We start from the raw sequence: 6,343 nt of genomic DNA on the forward strand, positions 1-6,343 counted from the left end.
TGGGTCTTGATATTCACCAACTATTATACTTTGACTTAGTTCTTCGCTGCTCTGAAACATGACAGTACATAAGTCTAAGATCAGGTATAGTACAAGGTGATTGTGAGAGACGTATGTAGTCAAGAGAGGATTTGTCCCTCTTATTCGTTGAGAGTAAGATGTCTAAGGCCTGCTAAGTTAAATCAATAGAGAATGATCACTCTGTGTCTCTGGATTTGACATGACATCCGTGGCAAAAGGATAAATGATAGATTCACCTAAATCATTTCAAGTAAGGGACTTGAAGGGGATGATGTTATTGAATGGCACTTCGTCATGCGTATTAGGGGTAGTAAACCGTAGTTAGGCGGTATTTGCTACTTGCATCAATCTTCTATGTATCTTGTGCAAGTGGGAGATTGTTGGACTTGGTCTACCCAAGATACATATTATTATTGATGTGGCTAGTACGTTATGATCCAAGTCGGGTCATACCCAATAACAAGCTAGACAAACACCAATAATATTTGTTTATATATGATATGATCATAACAAACAAATATTAAACAAATATTAACACTTGAGTTATTTGGAAAGGGGTTTCTAAATACATTGTACTTGTGAAATAAATAAATCATATGGATGATTTATACTTTGAGAGAGATCATTTCATAGTGTTATTTAAGATGGTTAAATAACAATATGTGAATAATGGTTACAAAGCATGTTACCTATATTGTGTTATATTTATTTTGGGAAATAACACAATGTGAGTTTTATGATATAAAACTTATTTAAAGACAAAAAAAATATATAAAATTTGAAATGGGTGAGAGGGTCCCCTCCCTTACTCTCTTACACCTTTTATTTTGTATTATTATGTTTTCTTTAGTGGAGACATGCATTGGATGTGAGTGGGTACCATGGGTGGTGCTTCCATTAACTCCCTAACTCTCTTTCATTCATTCTTACAATTTTTTCATGTAACAAAACATTCCTCTCTTCCTTTTCTCTCCTATTTTCGGCCACAAGGAAGAACATCAAGGAGGAGTTGGTTTTTCAAGTGAATCCTAGCTAAACAAAGGTGTATTGTCGGAGGCTTGGGATATGCTAGCTTGAGGAGCTTCCATATTCAAGTTCTTGCCTTTCAATCACTCTTTCTTCACCCGGTTTTGGTTTACTTGAAAGGTAGTTTAACATGCATGAACTTGTAGTGACATGCATGTGTTTGATAGTATGTATTTCGTATATGGATCCGGGTTTGGGTTTTGCATGTATAAAATTGGTTTTATACACTATAAACTAACAAGATTTAAAACATTTATCCGCTACGTTTTTGGTAAAAGTAAGGTTTTATCACTTTGATAATCTTGTTAAAACCCAACAAGTAGGCCTCATTTTTTAGTGTCCGTCTATTTTGTATGTGAGCCACCACCCCGGGAGGGCTCCTACAGGGTGGGACAAAGTTATGTAATCATTGTTATAATAAAGGTCGTTTATCGGAAGCATAGCTTCTTTGTCCTTATTGTTTACATATTGTTGACTTGTTGTTGTTCGATCGATTGACTCTTAATCGACATGTCTCCATCACGCGCACCGAAAACAATCCCAAATCACTAGATCCGTGTATTGTTTTCACTTATTATTGTGTTCAAATTCACTACTTTTGTATTAGCAAATTCAAAATCACAAGGTTTGAATCCTAATGCCAATTTGATTTAACATATTTTCTTATTTCTTTTTTATTTTGACAAAGATTAATAACATATAAAATAAAAGAAAACGAATTAAAATCAAAATTAAAAATTAATGTTTAAAATTGGTTTTCATGAACGTTTCGTTTTTTAGTGGTTTTCATTGGAACCTTGCATCCCTATAAACATGTCAAATTGGTTGTGTAGACAAGGTATAATAAGGTATCAGTTGGGCAGGTGTTTTGGTTTCCTAAAAATTTACATCTTCATGTGGTTTTGCATGGGACTTTGATATCTTTACGTCATGTTTATCTATGATGTCTTCGTCTCCCACGTACATTTCGGGTCAATTTTTTAAAAGAATCTTTCTCTCTAATATCTGTAATTGTCACGAGTGATATTGACATATTCACCCTTCATAATATCAATCTTTAATAATAATGGCGTCGTTATTAATCATTTACGTGAATATCAAAACAGTGCAATTAACTACGTATGAGAAAAGTAACACTAATAATTAGAATAGTAGTTTCAAGATCAAATACAAATCATTCTTAACATAAAAACAGTAAGAGCTAATTTGATGTTATTATTAGGATTGTTTTTATAAGTGTTTGCTGTTATTTTTTTGTTCGTATTTGCTGATCTTCGATTATGAGACATTATAAGTATTTGTTAAGTTACATATTGTTGTTATTATTAGGATTTTTTCTTATGTTGTTATAAGTACATGCTGTTAGTATTTTATTGATAATTTTGATTCTTTTGTTGTTAATATTAGAGTTTTTCTTTGTTATTATAAAACATTGCTTATGTAGATTGGTATTGTAGTTGGTATTGTTTCCTACGTTCTCATTTTTAGTAGATTGATATTGTTTCCTACGTTCTCATGTTAAGATCTGTACATGAACCTTCCCCATAGTAGTAATCTATTCAACGCTATATTTTAAGCCCAATTAAAAAGGTTGCACACATATACCCTTTAACATACTAATATAATATCGTTTTTAAGTAAAATTAACCCCACTACTTTTCATGTAATTCGATTATTCAAAAGGAATCAAGCAGTATTACTTGAGTATCAAAACATGGAAGCATACATTCCATGTCGTGAGTGATTTGGGGATATCAGAATAAATGATATTTGACCGAGATATTAGCTCCAAAACGAATCTTAATTGATGTGAACAATATTGCAAAAGTAGGTCTACAAGGCTGACTACTCCCAATTAATCGCTACAAGGTATGACGCCTGGATGGCTTTCTTTAATTCAGTCTAGCTACTAAGAATCGATCAAATATGGTCAACCTTTGAGTCCTTTGATACTTTTAAAGCTTTTATTTGTTTACATCAAAAGTTTGGGGAGATATCGAAAGGGGTTGTTGGACCATACATCCTAGAGTAATATATTATTTTTTATGATCATGAAATATTAACTTGCGATTTGAACACTAATTAAAAGTTTTCATATGTTAATTACAATGTAATCTCTCTTCACATGTAGATACAAAGTGAACCTAAGTACTCGCAAGAAGGTAACAAAATACATTGGTTGCAATATTGATGTCATGTTTGAACCCTACATCAACTATTAGGAGACACAATATCAAAAGTAGGTTGCTAAGCACATAAAGTTTTCTAAAGAGTGTCAACATCCAAAAATCCAAACAAGATACCACAAACAACCTCATGTGTAGTTGAAGAATAAAAAAGGACGAAGTGTTCAAATCAACCTCAAAAAAGTCGACACCTACAAAGTAATGTTGAAGGATGTTGGTGCATAAATGCCCAAACGATCATTTTTCTATCTTGATGTCATAAAGTTAAATCATATTAGATAAACATCAACTCAAGATGACTATATGAGCTTGTGCTATGCTCTTAGAATGCCCAATCGACCAAAGAACTTTGAATGACTCAACAATAACATGATAGTTGCTTCATTGTCAGTGGGTGTATCGACCGCCCAATTAACACTCCAAAATGACGAGATTATAAATGACACGACATGTTTAGGGGTGGCAATATGGCTCGGCCATGGATCAACGATACAATCACTAGGAAAATTTAAGGAACGAAACAAGCTATGTAACACCCTAAACCCCAAGAGTCATAATGATTGGGTTTACACATGCAACATAGTTCTAAAGCTCAAATTAAGACATTAAATTGTAGCATGCGTTAGCATCGTTAGAATAATGTCCAACAATTGATCGGAGATCCTTAATTAAAACATAAATTGCCTATAAATCATATAGAGATGTCAATCTTGAGTAGGTAGTCCGCTCCAATTCCGTCAATCATGAATGTCCTCTGAAAGGTCCTACACTTTACCTGAGATGCACAATAAAAATCGATGTTGTTAAGTGAGTTTTAGCTTTACTTAAGTTAGAATAAAAAAAGTGTTTAAACTTTAAAACGTAACTTCATCATTATCATATACTTTAGCAAAACGTTACGTGCTATGTCACACAGACATTCTACTATTGACTATAGCACTATAATTAACTTCCATACTTTCACTATACACACAAAGTCAAATTATCATCTTGTGCAAGTTCGCAACTATAATACCGTTAGGAATGATTGTCATCATTTTAACTATTATAATTGTTAGTTGTATCATTGTGGCAAGCCTCAAAGTCATTGCCATATAACCACGGCTCGGAGAGCCTCCAGGATAAGGAGGTGGCGACCCACCATTACTCTCGAGATTCGTGTTGATCAATTGATCTTAAATTCACTGTAGCTACAATGAAGGCATTCACAATAAAATTTTCAACCAAAAAATAAATAAGTTTTACGCGATTTAAAACTTAAAAGTATTTAAAGCTTGTAATTTATATGTTTGATGAAATGAAAGTTGACCATAATGTTTGGTCAAAATAGCTTGTCGGTAGAGCTAGTGAGAAAGGAACTTGAGTCATGCTTACTTGTTAAGCAAGATGTATTCGTAATTTGTAGACTTTTGTTGATGTGTTTCAAGTTTGTAGTGTATAAGGTTGACATTAACTTTTAAATTGTTTCTTAATTTTCATCCATTATTTTATTTAATTTATATTAGTTGGCCAAAGAAGTGAGGAACACGTGTGTGGTAAGAATTTTGAATCAAATGTTAACAAAAAGATTATATTCAAAGAATTAATAATCTAGTTTCTAGTGTATAAGGTTGACATTTACTTTTAAATAGTTTATTTTAGTTTTAATCCATTACTGCTATTTTTTTTAAGTTGACCAAAGAACTCGTGTGTGGTAAGAATATTGAATCAAATATGTTGAACAAAAGATTATATTAAAAGCATGAATAATGATCGAGAATCACAAAAGGTTGTAGTAAGTAAGATTTGTTCTGCCGACAACATACATTTTTCTCTTTTTCATAACATGTATATATTTATACCTGTTTTATAATTCATTGTTAAGTTAATTAAATCTCTAAATAAGTTATAGTAACTAATTATTGCCAATAAGGTGGTGGCAGATTTTATTGAAAGCGATATTTACATTAAAATTTTCTATTCCAAGATAATTCTAGGTGGTTGTCAAGCCCCTAGCCGATCATCGAACCTAAACATGGCTCGTAGTGACGTAGTCAAAATGTTTTCTATCGTCATGGTATTATTACTAACTAATTACACCGAAACATATTGTCACGACTTAAAAAAAATAATGAACGTGAAATATATTACACACGACTTATTTAAACACCATAGAACTTTTACATATAATACGAACTTGAATTTTTTTAAAAAAAACAACCAATTTATTACCACACAAAAATAACAACCCCATAAGCCCAATCAAGTTAGCCGAAATAAAGGTCAAACCAAACCACAATACCATACATGCATACATACATAAATACATACATATATACATATATGAATGTAAACACAAATTTACAACAATATGAACTCGAATAATTTCTTAATTCTATTTAACTGATATTAGTTTAACTTTTGGTTATTGATCAAATTAATTATTTATATTTATGAAAAAGAGAGTGTTAAATTATTATTATTGATGAATAATCGCATATAAGAGCTTGGGTTTGTTGGATCACACGTGGACTTTTAGCCGCATATAGTACAAGCTAGAAAAGATCATCACAGAAATATGCCAAAGTCAAAAGTAACCTAACATCTTTGATGGGCATTCTCAACCAATCCACTATAATTTTGTGAGAGGAATTTATAAATTATAGTGTGGGGCTGTGAGTGTAAATTATAGGGTGGAGAGAGTAAAGATAGTGATTTTTTGTAAATTTTGGGGAAAGATAGTGATTTTTTTGTAAATTATAGGATGAAGAGAGAAAACTTTAATGATAAAAGTATAAAAAAAAATATTATTTAATTAAACTGTAGAGAGAGATATGGTGTTATATAGTGTAATTATGGAGATGGGGATGGAGATGGGGGACGGGCTGGGAATGCTCTAACTAATACGATTTCTTTATGGAGGTGTTTGGGCATCTTGCCGCTATCCCTTCCAAGTACTTCAACATATGCGGGCACACCATCATCATCTTTGTGGGTACCCATTATAAGATGACCCCTCATGATGAGGGGTAATATAATTGCTGGCTTTAAAAATATATATTTTAACTATTTAAATACCTCACCGAAGAGGTAGGATACAAAACCTATCGAAGCGTCAAGCGTCAAAGCAT

This window comes from Bidens hawaiensis, unplaced genomic scaffold (genome assembly GCF_021521415.1).
Source record: "Bidens hawaiensis isolate Kalapana, Puna unplaced genomic scaffold, B.hawaiensis_p1.1 tig00004357_1, whole genome shotgun sequence".
Classification (NCBI taxonomy): domain Eukaryota; kingdom Viridiplantae; phylum Streptophyta; class Magnoliopsida; order Asterales; family Asteraceae; genus Bidens; species Bidens hawaiensis.